The 14,415-nt window shown below is 51.4% G+C and overlaps 1 protein-coding gene across 3 annotated transcripts in view; it reads left to right on the top strand.

Annotated features, from left to right (window-relative positions):
* TCERG1L (transcription elongation regulator 1 like) overlaps positions 1-14,415 on the top strand; it is a 114,215-nt gene that overhangs the window by 36,876 nt on the left and 62,924 nt on the right. The gene's annotated exons all lie outside the window — the stretch shown is intronic.

Raw genomic sequence — 14,415 nt, 5'->3', positions numbered from 1 at the left:
GGGTCACAACAGCCTCATGAACACTTCAGGCTTGAGGCAGAGTGGCTGGAAACTGCCCAGTGGGAATGGACCTAGGGTGCTGGTTGAAAGCCAGCTGAAGATGAGCCAGCACTGTGCCCAGGTGGCTGGCATGACCAGGGCAGGGATTGTCCCCCTGTGCTAGGCGCTGGTGAGGGCATATCTTGAGTACTGTTTTCAGTTTTGGGCCACTCACTCCAAAGAGGGCATCGAGGGGCTGGAGCAGGTCCAGAGAAGGGCCACAGAACTGGTGAAGGATCTGGAGAAGAGGTCTGGTGAGGAGCAGCTGAGAGACCTGGGTTTTTTCAGCACGGAGAAAAGAAGGCTTGAGGGGAGACCTGGCTCTCTACACCTCTGAAAGGAGGTTGGAGCTAGGTGGGGTTTGTCTCCTCTCTCAAGGCACAAGTAATAGGACAAGAGGAAATAGCCTCAAGTCACAGTATCACAGTATTATCAGGATTGGAAGAGACCTCACAGATCATCAAGTCCAACCCTTTACCACAGAGCTCAAGGCCAGACCATGGCACCAAGTGCCACGTCCAATCCTGCCTTGAACAGCTCCAGGGACGGCGACTCCACCACCTCCCCGGGCAGCCCATTCCAGTGTCCAATGACTCTCTCAGTGAAGAACTTTCTCCTCACCTCCAGCCTAAATCTCCCCTGGCGCAGCCTGAGGCTGTGTCCTCTCGTTCTGGCGCTGGCCACCTGAGAGAAGAGAGCAACCTCCTCCTGGCCACAACCACCCCTCAGGTAGTTGTAGACAGCAATAAGGTCTCCCCTGAGCCTCCTCTTCTCCAGGCTAACCAATCCCAGCTCCCTCAGCCTCTCCTCGTAGGGCTGTGCTCAAGGCCTCTCCCCAGCCTCGTCGCCCTTCTCTGGACACGCTCAAGCATCTCTATGTCCCTCCTAAACTGGGGGGCCCAGAACTGAACACAGTACTCAAGGTGTGGTCTCACCAGTGCAGAGTACAGGGGCAGAATGACCTCCCTGCTCCTGCTGACCTCACCAGTCCCCCCAGGGGAGGTTTAGGTTAGATGTGAGGAACAGTTTCTGCATGGAAAGGGTTGTTAAGGCCTGACTTAGGCTGCCCATGGAAGTTTCCACCCCTGGAGGAGTTTCCAAGTCACACAGCCGTGGTGCTGAGCACCATGGCTCAGGAGTGCCCTGGCAATGCTGGGTTAACAGCTTGACTCGACGATCTTTAAGTGCTTTCCAAGCTAAACGATTCTGCGACTCTGATCTCATTAAGGCTCAGTTATGCACAGCGATATTTGTGAAACAAATTCCATTAATCTGCACAGCTCAGCTCTGTCACAGCAGCTTCCAGCAGGGCTGAGCCTTGGGCTGGAGGAAAACGAGCACAAGAATCCCTGGCAGTGAAGCTGAGGCTCTCCTGTTTTGATGCTGCAGCAGTGATTTAAAATAGAGGTTGTGTCAGGGAAGAGAGTAGGAAATCAACCGCTGCCGGTGCTGAAAACACTGATGGCTGCTTTTCAGTTCAGAAGTGGGGATATTCTTAATGGTTTGCTGTCAACTGTTTCTTTCTCTCTTGGATTGAAGATCTGTTTGGTTGACAGCAGAGCCCCTCTTACCTTTTCTTTCCCCTCTAAAAGGCCTCTCATTTTGTCGCTGTAAAGCTTTTCCTTTGTCTCGCCGTTGATGCAGAGACGGAGCGAGGGAGCTGGAGGAGCTCCTGCCTGCCCAGCTTCGTTTGCCAGCCAGGTTAATTAGCAGTGAATGCTGCTCTCTATTGAACCACTCGAGGTGGCTGCGTGTTGTGATGCTGCAGCAAGCCATGCTTGTGAGCTGCTTTCTTCTCCTGCAAGGATGGCCTGCTGGTCAGCTGCTGAGCAGGTGCCCCTGGCACTACTCCATCGTATCCGTGCCTTCCTTCTGGGATCTTGTGGAGAGCAGCTGAGTTCTGCTTCTGGACTGGGATGCCTTGCCCAGATGTGGTCCAGAGACAGGCATGATGATGTGGGAAGTGACCTGTGCAGGGGAGCTCCAGCCTGTTGTTTGTTAATGTATCCCAGAATCCCAGGCTGGTGGGGGTTGGAAGGGACCTCTGGAGGTTTGCCAGTCTGTCCCCATTGCTAAAGCAGGAACCCACAGCAGCTTGCCCAGGATCACAATGGCCAGATGTTTTTGGAATCTCTCCAGAGAACCAGACTCCACAACTTCTCTGGACAGCCTGCTCCACAGCTTGGAATCAACTCAAACTGAAGGTGTAGGGCTGGATAGTCTTGGAATGCTGGTGAGTGAAAAGTGATCTGTCACTTGTGCACTCCCAGCCCAAGCTATGTGCACAGAAGCATGGGCAGAAGGTGGACTGAGGGGTTCTGCTCCTCTGCTCTGCTGAGACCCCACCTGCAGTGGTGGGGCCAGCTGTGGAGTCCTCAGCACAGCAGAGACATGGAGGAGGGCCAGAGGAGACCTCATCAGTGATGGGAGGGCTGGAAGCCCTCTGCTGTGTGGCCAGGCTGAGAGAGCTGGTGTTGCTTAGACTGGAGAAGAGAAGGCTCCAGGGAAGATTCCTGGTGACTTTGCAGTGCTTCAAGGGGCCAGGAAGAAAGCTGGGGGCAGACTTTTGAGCAGAGCCTGTTGTGACACAACAAGGGGTGATGGTTTAAACTCAAAAAGGGGGATTCAAACTGAAGAGAAGGAAGATTTGTTTGACACCTGAGGGTGCTGAGAGCTTGGCTCAAGTTGGCCGGAGAGGAGGAAGATGCCCCAACCCTGGAACCATTGCAGGTCAGGTTGTCTGGACTGTGAGCAACCTGCTTTAGTTGCAGATGTCCCTGCTGATTGCAGGGGGTTGGACTGGATGACCTTGAATGACCCTTCCCACCCAACCCAGTCTGTGATTCTAACTCAGTGAGACTCCCAGCCGGGCCAGGACCCCAGTTCCTGGCAGAGCTGTAGGCATGGCAGTGACATTTCTGCAGGCCAGGAGCAATGGTGTCCTACAGCCATAACGAGAAGCTGCTCCTGGGGAGCATTATGGCTGTGCTTGAATCATTTTCTACATAATCTTTACACTTAATATGAAGAGTAATAAAAACCCTGAGAGCAAATTGCTTCGTTAAGTGGTTGAAGCCGAGGAGTTCATAAGCTGCTGCTTGGGGAAGCTCATCTGAAGGCAGTGTGGGCTTCCACGGGTGTCAACACATGACTGTGTTGTCTTGTCAAGGCAGCAGCCACGTTATGGAGATAATGAGACAAGGCAGAGGAGCTGGGCAAGTCATCCTGCTCAATGTGTACTTGCTAGGAGGTGTTGTTTGCTGTCAGGGAAGGAGGCAGCTGTTGTTCTCACCCGTATTTCACAGGCTCACAGGTTGCATTGGGTTGGAAGAGACCCTCAAAGGTCATCTTGTCCAAACCTCCTGCACTCAGTAGAGACACATCCAACTGGAGCAGGCTGCCCAGGGCCACACTAAGTCTGATCCTGAATGTTTCCAGGAACAAGGCCCCCAGCCACCTCTCTGAGCAACCTGTTCCTGTACTTCACCACTCTCATCGTGAAGATCTTCCTCCTTATGTCCAACCTAAATCTACTCTGCTCAACTTTGGAACCGTTGTCCTGTCACCACAAGTCCTTCTAAACAGTCCCTCCTTAGCCTTCTTGTAGGTCCCCTTCAGATGTTGAAGCTCTCAGTCTCCCTGGAGCCTTCTCTTCTCCAGGCTGAACAGCCCAAATACTTTCAGCCTGGTTTTGTAGAAGACTTTTGACTGATCTCAAGTGAGTAACGAGGTTCTATTTTCCCACCTCAGAACTGTCTTTTGCTTTATTGCTGCCGGCAAGGATGTTTTCTGTGTGAAGCAGGCAGCACAGAGATGCTTTCTGCAGGGGAGGGATGAGTATTTGTGTCTTCTGTATTGTTGAGCTCTCAGCCATGTAGATGAAGCCAAGATTGGTTGGGGCCAGCTGTGCCCATGCGGTGTTTCTGCATTCTGCACATCCCCATGTGGTCAGAGCCTGCTGGGTGTGGGGTGAAGAGCACTCCATGGAGCTCTGTCAGGTGAAAGCTGTAGCCTCTGGTATGTGATGTTTCGTGCTTTGGCTAGCCATGGTCTTATTTAAATGCTTGAAGAGAAATTCCAGTTACAACGTTTGAAGTTCAGTGTTTGACATTCAGTGTCAAGGACAGTCTGGATGGCTAGGCAGAGAGGAATCCCATGGAGTTCAGTGGGGGCAAGTGGAGGGTCCTACCCCTGGGTGGGATAACCCCCTGCATCATACAGGTGAAGGGTAACCTGAAAAGCAGCTCTGGGGAGAAGGACCAGGGAGTGCTGGGGGACAAGAAGTTCCCCATCAGCCAGCAATGTGCCCTTGTGACCAAGAAAGCCTGTGGTCTTCTGGGGTGCATGGAGAAGAGTGTGGCCAGCAGGTCAAGGGAAGCTCTCTGCTTCTACTCTGCCCTGGTGAGGCCAAATCTGGAGTGCTGTGTCCGATTCTGGGCTCCCTAGTTCAAGAGAGACTGGGAACTACTGAAGAGTCCAGTGGAGACTCTGAAGATGCTGAAGAGGGAGGGCTGAGAGCCCTGGGGCTGTTGAGCCTGGAGAAGAGCAGCCTGAGAGGGGGTCTGACCAATGCCCAGCAAGAGATAAAGGACCTCTGGGGGCAAGAGCTTGGGGCCAGCCTCTTGTCACTATTGCTCGGTGACAGGACAGGGAGCGATGGACACAAACTGGAACCCAGGAGGGCCCACCTGAAAATAAGGAGAAACTTGTCTGGTGTGAGGGTGCTGGAGCCCTGCAGCAGGCTGCCCAGAGAGGTTGTGGAGTCGTCTTCTCTGGAGAGATTCCAAACCCACTTGGCCATAGTGATCCTGAGCAAGCTGCTGTGGCTGCCTCTGCTTTATCAGAAGCTGTAGACGAGATGGCCTCCAGAGGTCCCTTTCAACTCCTCACCATGCTGGGATTCTGTGTTTATGGGAGAGGCTTGGTAGTTCTGACCCTTCCATAATAATGTCCTCCCTGGCTCCAAGAACTTCATCTCTTGCAGTGAGTTCAGAGACTGTTCTTTTGTTCCATAAGGAGCCAGGTATTGTTATTTATTGCATATGAGGAGAAAAAACGGGCTGTTAGTGCTGCTGTTGCTGGCAGACTCCTGCAGTAGCTGGAGTTTAGAAACCAAAAAGACAATAAGTTGTTGGCTTTTGGTTTTGATTTCCTCCCTTTGGGCTAGAGACAATAGGAATATCGATGTGTTTTGCTTTGCTCTGGGATAAAGATGCTATTTAATCCAATCCATCGCATCGTTTTATTGATTGATAGATGCTGTTTGAGTTGCTCAGCAGCTGAATTTGCACAGAATCACACAGAACTACAGAATGGTAGGGATTGGAAGGGACTTCTGGAGATTCTCCAGTTTAACCCCTTTGCTAAAGCACAGGCACCCACAGCAGCTTACTCAGGATCAGAATGGTCAAATGCTTTTGGAATGTCTCCAGAGATGGAGACTCAACCATCTCTCTGGGCAGCCTGCTCCAGGATTCTATCACCCTTAAATTAAAGAAGTCCTTCCTTGTATTTAGATGTAACTTATGTTCAGGTTTGTGCCCATTACCCCTTGTCCTGTTGCTGGACACCATTGAAAAAGCCTGGTCCTGACCTCAGCATTGATGAGATTGTCCTCAGTCTGCTCTCTCCCAGCCTAAAGAGCCCCAATTCTCTCAACCTTTCCTCATCACAAAGATCCCAGTATCCCAGTATCACCAAGGTTGGAAGAACCTCACAAAGATGTGGCAGTCCCTTCAGTATCTTTGTAGTTCTTTGCTGTACTAGCACATCCCTTTCCTTCTTGAACTGGGGAGCCCAGAACTGCACCTGGGACTCTAGATGTGGCCTCATCAGAGCAGAGTAGAGGGGGAGAAGGACCTCTCTTGACCTGCTGGTTACATTCTTCTTGATGCACCCCAGGATGCCATGGGCCTTCTTGGCTACAAAGTCATATTGCTGGCTCATGGTCATCTTCTTGTCCACCAGGATTCCCAGAGCCTTTCCCCTAGAGCTGCTGTCCAACAGATCAGCCATGGAACATAGATGGGGAGGCCAGCAGGTCCTTAGCCATCTGCCCTCTTCCAGTGTCCATACTGTTGCTACTGTGCTGTAGGTCTGCCAAGAGTTTATAATAAGGCCAAATTCCTTGCAAGAGTCATTGGAAGTCATGAATGGTACCAAGCCCTGATGTCTGTGTGGAGAGCATTGCATGGGTTGGTGGGGAATTGCATCAGGACACAAACAGGTGGATGCCCGATCCTTGGAAGTGCTTGAGAGGAGGTTGGTCAGGGCTTGGAGCAGTCTCATTTAGTTGAAGATGTCCCTGACTGTGGCAGGGTGTTGGAACTGGATGCTCTTTAAGGTCCTTTCCAACACAAAGCAATCTGTGATCTCTATGATGGGGACAAAGTGACTGAGAGCAGCCAGGAAGAAAGGGACCTGGGCGTACTGGTAGAGAGTAGCTGAAGATGAGCCAGCAGTGTGCCCAGGTGGCCAAGGGAGCCAATGGCATCCTGGCCTGCATCAGGAACAGTGTGGCCAGTAGGACAAGGGAGGTTATTCTGCCCCTGTACTCAGCACTGGTCAGGCCACACCTTGAGTGCTGTGTCCAGTTCTGGGCTCCTCAATTCAAGAGAGATGTTGAGGTGCTGGAACATGTCCAGAGAAGGGTGACAAAGCTGGTGAGGGGCCTGAAACACAAACCCTATGAGGAGAGGCTGAGGGAGCTGGGGGTGTTTAGCCTGGAGAAGAGGAGGCTCAGGGCAGACCTCATTGCTGTCTACAACTACCTGAAGGGAGGTTGTAGCCAGGTGGGCTACAGACAACCAGCAACAGAACAAGGGGACACAGTCTCAAGTTGTGCTGGGGGAGGTCTAGGCTGGATGTTAGGAGGAAGTTGATGTCAGAGAGAGTGATTGGCATTGGAATGGGCTGCCCAGGGAGGTGGTGGAGTCACCATCCCTGGAGGTGTTCAAAGCAAAGCCTGGGTGAGGCACTTAGTGCCATGGTCTGGTTGACTGGCTAGGGCTGGGTGCTAGGTTGGCCTGGATGATCATGGAGGTCTCTTCCAACCTGGTTGATTCTATGATTCTATGAACAGTGAGGCTGTGGAGTCTCCTTCTCTGAAGAGTTTCCAAACCTGCCTGGATGCCTTCCTGTGTGAACTACCCTAGGGGATCTTGCCTTGGCAGGGGGGTTGGACTCGATGATCTCTGGAGGTCATTTCCAACCTCTAACATTCTGTGATTATGTTTTATCATCTTAGCAAATGATCCAATACCAGTTTCTGATAGCTCAGATCCATAGGAGGAAATTCCATATGGTCAGGCTGGATGAGGCCTTGAACAGCCTGGTCTAGTGGAAGGTGTCCCTGCCCACAGCAGAGGGGTTGAACTTAGATGATTTTTAAGTCCCCTTCCACCCCAATCCATTCTATGAATCTATGAATGAATGGTCAGGGCAGGAACCACCCATCTCCACCAACCACTTGTTTGGGTATTCCTTCTTTTATTGGTTTGCCTTCAGGGAAGGAGGATCAAGTCCCAGCAGTTGCCAGAGCCTGTTTCAAACAGCTCCTTTTTGCCTTCCCTCCCCATGCACAGTCAGCTGTTGGCAGCTTTAATTCTGGTAGCAGCCTAATAAAGAGCTGTCATCCAGCAGCCCTTAGCTTACAGGCTCTGCAGAGGAAGGGGAAGGGAACAAGAGCTCATAAACAATAATTCAGGTTTCAGGTTGCTTTTCTCTTTCTCCCACAGCTCTGAGAAGTGTTTTATGATGGCTGCTGCCTTAGAGCTAAACTGGCCGTGGCGCTGGGATGGCTTCCTCAGCAGAGTGGGTGATGATCTGTCTCCTGGGGCTGGTGTGGATGGGGGAGCAGGGGTGATGGAGCTGCCACGTCAGCTCTTGATTATCACTCTCTGCTCTTGACTCCTCTGGCAGAGATAGGGGAGATATCCTGTGACAAGTGTAACCCTTGTCAACATGTATTGAATCACAGGAGCGGAGAAACAAGGCATTGTTTTGGCTGGAAAAGACCTCTGAGAGATGGCATCTTCAGACTGGTTTGGATGGGAAGGGACCTGCAGAGGTCATCCAGACCAACTCCCTGCAGTCAGCAGGGACATCTGTAACTAAAGCAGATTGCTCAGAGCCCCAACTTGATCTGCAGTTGTTCTAGGGATGGGACATTTCCCACCTCTCTGGGCAATCTGGGTCAGGCTCTCACCACTCTCAGTGTGACCATAGAATCAACCAGGTTAGAAGAGACCTCCAAGATCATCCAGTCCAACCTAGCACCCAGCCCTAGCCAGTCAAGCAGACCATGGCACTAAGTGCCTCAGCCAGGCTTTGCTTTAAACACCTCCAGGGACAGTGACTCCACCTCCCTGGGCAGCCCATTCCAATGCCAATCACTCTCTCTGACAACAACTTCCTCCTAACATCCAGCCTAGACTTCCCCCTGGCACAACTTGAGACTGTGTCCCCTTGTTCTATTGCTGCTTGCCAGGCAGAAGAGACCAACCCCACCTGGCTACAACCTCCCTTCAGGTAGTTGTAGACAGCAATGAGGTCTGCCCTGAGCCTCCTCTTCTGCAGGCTGCACACCCCCAGCTCCCTCAGCCTCTCCTCACAGGGCTGTGCTCCAGGCCTCTCACCAGCTTCATTGCCCTTCTCTGAACACGTTCCACTACCTCTTGAATTGAGGAGCCCAGAACTGGGCACAGGACTCAAGGTGTGTAAAACAGTTCTCTTTTCTCTTCAGCCTGAATTTCTCTCTTTGAGTCCAAACCACCACCCCTTGTCCTGTCAGCACAAGCCCTGTTCACAAGTCTGGTCCCAGCTTTCTGCTTATCCCCTTGAAGCACTGCAAGGCCACCAAAAGGTCTCCCTGGAGCCTTCTCTTCTTCAGCCTGAACAACACAGATTTTCCCTCAGGGCTTCCAGTCTTCCCTTTATCACTGTGGCTTCCTCTGGCCCTGGTGCAACAGGTCCATGCCTCTCCTGTGCTGAGGACTCCAGAGCTGGGCTACAGCTTAAGGATTCCAGTGGTGGAAAAGAGGATGGGAGTCATCTGGCTGGCTGGGTGATCCCCAAAGCCACTCTTACAGACTGTGCCAGATTTGGGCAGTATCACCTGAGAGTCAGTGAACACTACTGAAGTATTTATTTGTTTATTAATAGAAGCTGGATCTCTGCAGGGCTTGAAGCAGCTCAGTAACCAAGGGGCTGGCCTGTGGGTTTTGCCTGAATAGCAGTGATGTGCCTGAGCAAAACCCCCCCTACATTTTAGGGATACAGGTGTTTGGTTGGGAAAGATGTTAAAGATCATCCAGGCCAGCCATTAACCCAGCACTGCCAGGTCACCACCAAACCATGGCCCTCAGCACCACATCTCAAAGGCTTTGAAACCCCTCCAGGAATGGGGAGTCCACCACTGCCCTGGCTGGGAAACCCATCAGAAAGGACAATGCATCATAGAATCATAGAATCAACCAGGTTGGAAGAGACCTCCAAGATCATCCAGTCCAACCTAGCACCCAGCCCTATCCAATCAATTAGACCATGGCACTAAGTGCCTCATCCAGTCCTTTCTTGAAGACCCCCAGGGACGGTGCCTCCACCACCTCCCTGGGCAGCCCATCTACCTGCTAACAGCTGTGCGCAAAAGAGTTCTGCAGGCACAGGTAAAGAAGAGGAGCTGTTCCTAGAGTCATAGAATGGTTTGGGTTGGAAGGTTCCTTAAAGATCATCTGGTTCCACCCCTCTCTGCCCTGAGCAGGGACACCTTCCACTAGACCAGGTTGCTCAAGGCACTGAGTACCTCCAGGGAGGGGGCATCCACAGCTTCCCTGGGCAACGTGTTCCAGTGTCTCACCTCCCTCACTGTAAATCAGATAACTCAGATGTTATCTTAGAGGTTGATTCCTTGTTGAGATGATTATTAGGTCCTTGCAAAGCAAAGGAGGGGGCTTGATGACCTCAGACATCTTGTCCCAGCTCTCCTCTTCAAGTATAAACAATCATTGGGGCAGTCCTTTCTTCTGGCATTATTGAGCAGGGGAAGGCAGAGGGAACTTCATCAAAGGCAAGGGAAATCACCACAACTTCTCTTTCAACTGACTGATGCAACTTTAATGAGGGGATTGATGAAACTTTAATGAGGAGGTCCTGCTTCAGGAGCTTTACACATCTGTGCTGGAGGAAGGCTTCAGCTATCCAAGCAACTCAGGCTTAGGTTCTTTTGCTGTTTTCCTGGGCTCTCAGGGAAATTGCTGCTGCTCCTCCAAACCACAAAGAAATCAAAGGAGCAGTAAACAACCCTCCTGCTCATGTGCCCTGTAGGAAGCCAGTAGAAAAAGTCATTTGTTTCCAGACAACGTTTTCATGAGAGACACAGGAGATGTTTTGTGGATTTTTCCCAACTGCAGACAGCTTGAACTGGGGATAAGAGCAAGCTCTGGGAGGTCCAAATGTTTTAACCCAGCCTGATGTTTATGTTGGTCCTCAGGCAAATCACCATTAAACAGTTGGATTAGTTGGACGCTGATGATTGGTTTGGTTTCATTTCCATTGTGGCTGTGGCAGAAAAATCTGGGAGTTCTTTAGTCTGTCAGTGGTTGAATGATCAAAACTGAAGTATCTGTCTGGGATTTTTTTTTCTCCTCTTCCTCTTTTTCTTTTTTTTTCCCCCCCTTTTCTCTTAATTAATGCATCTGCAGGTGTCTTGAAGTGAATTCTTGGCACTGACAAGAAAGAATGGAAGGGTTTTGTGGGGAAGTTTACCCAAAAATATTTACTCTTCTCTTTTCCTAACGCAGAGCTTATTTTGTTGGCAAATAATTGGATATAAATAGTTAGGGCTAAAGCTGCCAAAATTTGGTCTAACAGACTCAGGAGCTCAAATGAGCTGCAAGCTGAGCAGGGTCCTTGCCAAACACCATGGACCCATTCTGTACCAAACACCACCCCAGAGCAAACCAGAACTTTTGCTTTGCAGCCCCAAGCTCCCTGGGTGGCTGAAGGCAGAGTAGGATGGAAAAGTCTGGATGAGGTCTCTAGGCTGAACAGCTGTGTAGGGGAATAATATCTTACAGTCACAGCCTGGTTTGTGTTCATAGAATCATAGAATCAGCCAGGTTGGAAGAGACCTCCAAGAGCATCCAGTCCAACCAAGCACCCAGCCCTAGCCAGTCAACTACACCATGGCACTAAGTGCCTCAGCCAGGCTTTGCTTCAACACCTCCAGGGACCTTTTAAAGGTCATCTAGTGCAATCCATCCACAAAGACATCTGCAACTAGATCTCAAAAGTCTTTTCCAACCTTAATGATTCTAGAGTAGGTTGCTCACAGCCCCAAACAACCTGACCTGCACCGATGGGCACAGGTCTCTGGGCAATCTGGGACAGGCTTTCACCACCCTTGGTGTCAAACAGTGCTTCCTTCTCTTCAGTCTGAATCATAGAATCAACTAGGTTGGAAGAGACCTCTCAGATCATCCACTCCAACCTTCATCCAGCCCTACCTCCCTGTTTGAGTTCAAACCATCACCTCATGTCATGTCACAACAGGCCCTGCTCAAAGGTCTGTGCCCAGCTTTCTGATCAGCCCCTTAAAGTACTGCAAGGCCACCAGAAAGTCTCCCTGGAGCCTTCTCTTCTCCATTCTGAGCAACTCCAACTCTCTCAGTAGAGGGCTTCCATCCCTGCCATCATTGCTGTGCCCTGCTCCAACACATGTGGTCTATCTGGACTTCAGCAAGGCCTTTGACACTGTCCCCCACAGCAAACTGCTGGCTAAGCTGTCAGCCCATGGCTTGGATGGCATCACTCTGGGCTGGGCTAGGAACTGGCTGGAGGGCAGAGCCCAGAGAGTGGTGGTGAATGGTGCCACATCCAGCTGGCAGCTGTCACTAGTGGTGTGCCCCAGGGATCAGTGCTGGGCCCCATCCTCTTTAACATCTTCATAGATGATCTGGATGAGGGCATGGAGTCAGTCATCAGCAAGTTTGCAGATGACACTAAGCTGGGGGCAGATGGGGCTGGGATGGAAGGCAGAAGGGCTCTGCAGCAGGACCTTGACCACCTGGACAGATGGGCAGAGTCCAATGGGATGGGGTTCAATAGCTCCAAGTGCAGGGTGCTGCACTTTGGCCACAACAACCCCATGCAGAGATACAGGCTGGGGTCGGAGTGGCTGGAGAGCAGCCAGACAGAGAGGGATCTGGGGGTACTGATTGATACCCACCTGAACATGAGCCAGCAGTGTGCCCAGGTGGCCAAGAGAGCCAGTGGCATCCTGGCCTGCATCAGGAATGGTGTGGTCAGCAGGAGCAGGGAGGTCATTCTGCCCCTGTACTCTGCACTGGTCAGACCACACCTTGAGTGCTGTGTTCAGTTCTGGACCCCCCACTTTAGGAGGGACATTGAGATGCTTGAGCGTGTCCAGAGAAGGGCGACGAGGCTGGGGAGAGGCCTTGAGCACAGCCCTACGAGGAGAGGCTGAGGGAGCTGGGATTGGTTAGCCTGGAGAAGAGGAGGCTCAGGGGAGACCTTATTGCTGTCTACAACTACCTGAGGGGAGGTTGTGGCCGGGGGGAGGTTGCTCTCTTCTCTCAGGTGGCCAGCACCAGAACAAGAGGACACAGCCTCAGGCTGCACCAGGGGAGATTTAGGCTGGAGGTGAGGAGAAAGTTCTTCACTGAGAGAGTCATTGGACACTGGAATGGGCTGCCAGGGGAGGTGGTGGAGTCGCCGTCCCTGGAGGTGTTCAAGGCAGGACTGGACGTGGCACTTGGTGCCATGGTCTGGCCTTGAGCTCTGTGGTAAAGGGTTGGACTTGATGATCTGTGAGGTCTCTTCCAACCCTGATGATACTGTGATACATCCATGCCTCTGCTGTGCTGAGGACTCCAGAGCTGGCCCCAGCCCTGCAAGCTCACAGAGTCCTGAAGTGAAGAGTCTGCTCAAGCAGTGATTGTTTTTTGTTGCAGAGCTACAGTTGGCTCTTGTTGCCTAAAGGATTTGCACGTGAGCTGAGAGCATTTGCTGAATGACATAATCAGCTAATGATGGCTTAATTTTTGAGCACACAGCTCAGTGTAGAGAGAGGAACAGCTGGTGTTTGTCAAATTAGATTTCCTCCTTCTGATTTTTACTACTCATTTTCTTGTTTATTTAACGTATTTAGCCAAGATTGAGCTCCGAAGGTCTTCCCCCTAAGCTTGTTAGACTGAAAGGTGAATCTTACACCAGCCTAAAGAGCCTTGATTAGGGGACTTCTGGGTTGGTCTGTGAAAGCCTTGGAAGCTTCCTGCATGGTGTTTTTTCAGAGTGAAGGCTGCTGCTGTGCAGAACTGAGACAGGTCAGATACTTCTGAGTGCAATTCAGGATGATTTGGGTTGGAAAGGACCTTGACAATCCTGCAGTTCCAACCCTCCTGCCATGGGCAGGGACACCTTCCTCTAGACCAGGTTGCTCAAGGCTTCATCCAACCTGGCCTTGAGCATCTCCAGAGAGGGGACATCTACAGCCTCCTTGAGCAACCTGTTCCAGTGGGCAACAGGCACAAACTGGAACCCAGGAGGTTGCATCTGAACACAAGGAGAAACTTGTTTGGTGTGAGGGTGCTGGAGCTCTGCAGCAGCCTGCTCAGAGGCATGGTGGAGTCATCTGTGTGGAGAGATTCCAACCCCCACCTGTGCAGTGTGATGCTGGGCAAGCTGCTCTGGGTGGTCCTGCTTTAGCAGGAGGTTTGGACAGGATGACTTGCAGAGGTGCCCTTCAGAGCCCACCATGCTGGGATTTGGGGGTTCTGTGAATTCAGGTAAGTTTGCATTTAGGAGGACTCAAACTAGGGGCAGAGTCATTCATTGCTCTGAAGCTGTGGGAGCTGAAGGCCAACCAATGTGTCCCAATATTTGTCTTTTAACATTCAGTTATTTTCTTTTAGCTTTAAGAACTCTGCAGGTTTTTCTGTGACTCATCCCTGTCTCATTCCTCCAGGTTATGATGATTTGCTCACATATATGAGCATTTAATGTCTAAAAATCCACCCAACACAAGATAATAGCTGAAGATGAGGCAGCAGTGTGCCCAGGTGGCCAAGAGAGCAAATGGCATCCTGGCCTGCATCAGGAACAGTGTGGCCAGTAGGACAAGGGAGGTTATTCTGCCCCTGTACTCAGCACTGGTCAGGCCACAGCTTGAGTGCTGTGTCCAGTTCTGGGCTCCTTAATTCAAGAGAGATGTTGAGGTGCTGGAATGTGTCCAGAGAAGGGCAACAAAGCTGGTGAGGGGCCTGGAACACAAACCCTCTGAGGAGAGGCTGAGGGAGCTGGGGGTGTTTACCCTGGAGAAGAGGAGGCTCAGGGGGGACCTCATTGCTGTCTACAACT

This window comes from Pogoniulus pusillus, chromosome 6 (assembly GCF_015220805.1).
Source record: "Pogoniulus pusillus isolate bPogPus1 chromosome 6, bPogPus1.pri, whole genome shotgun sequence".
Lineage (NCBI taxonomy): Eukaryota > Metazoa > Chordata > Aves > Piciformes > Lybiidae > Pogoniulus > Pogoniulus pusillus.
Note: the sequence above shows the minus strand (reverse complement) of the source record. Positions and strands in the feature narration are given on the sequence as shown.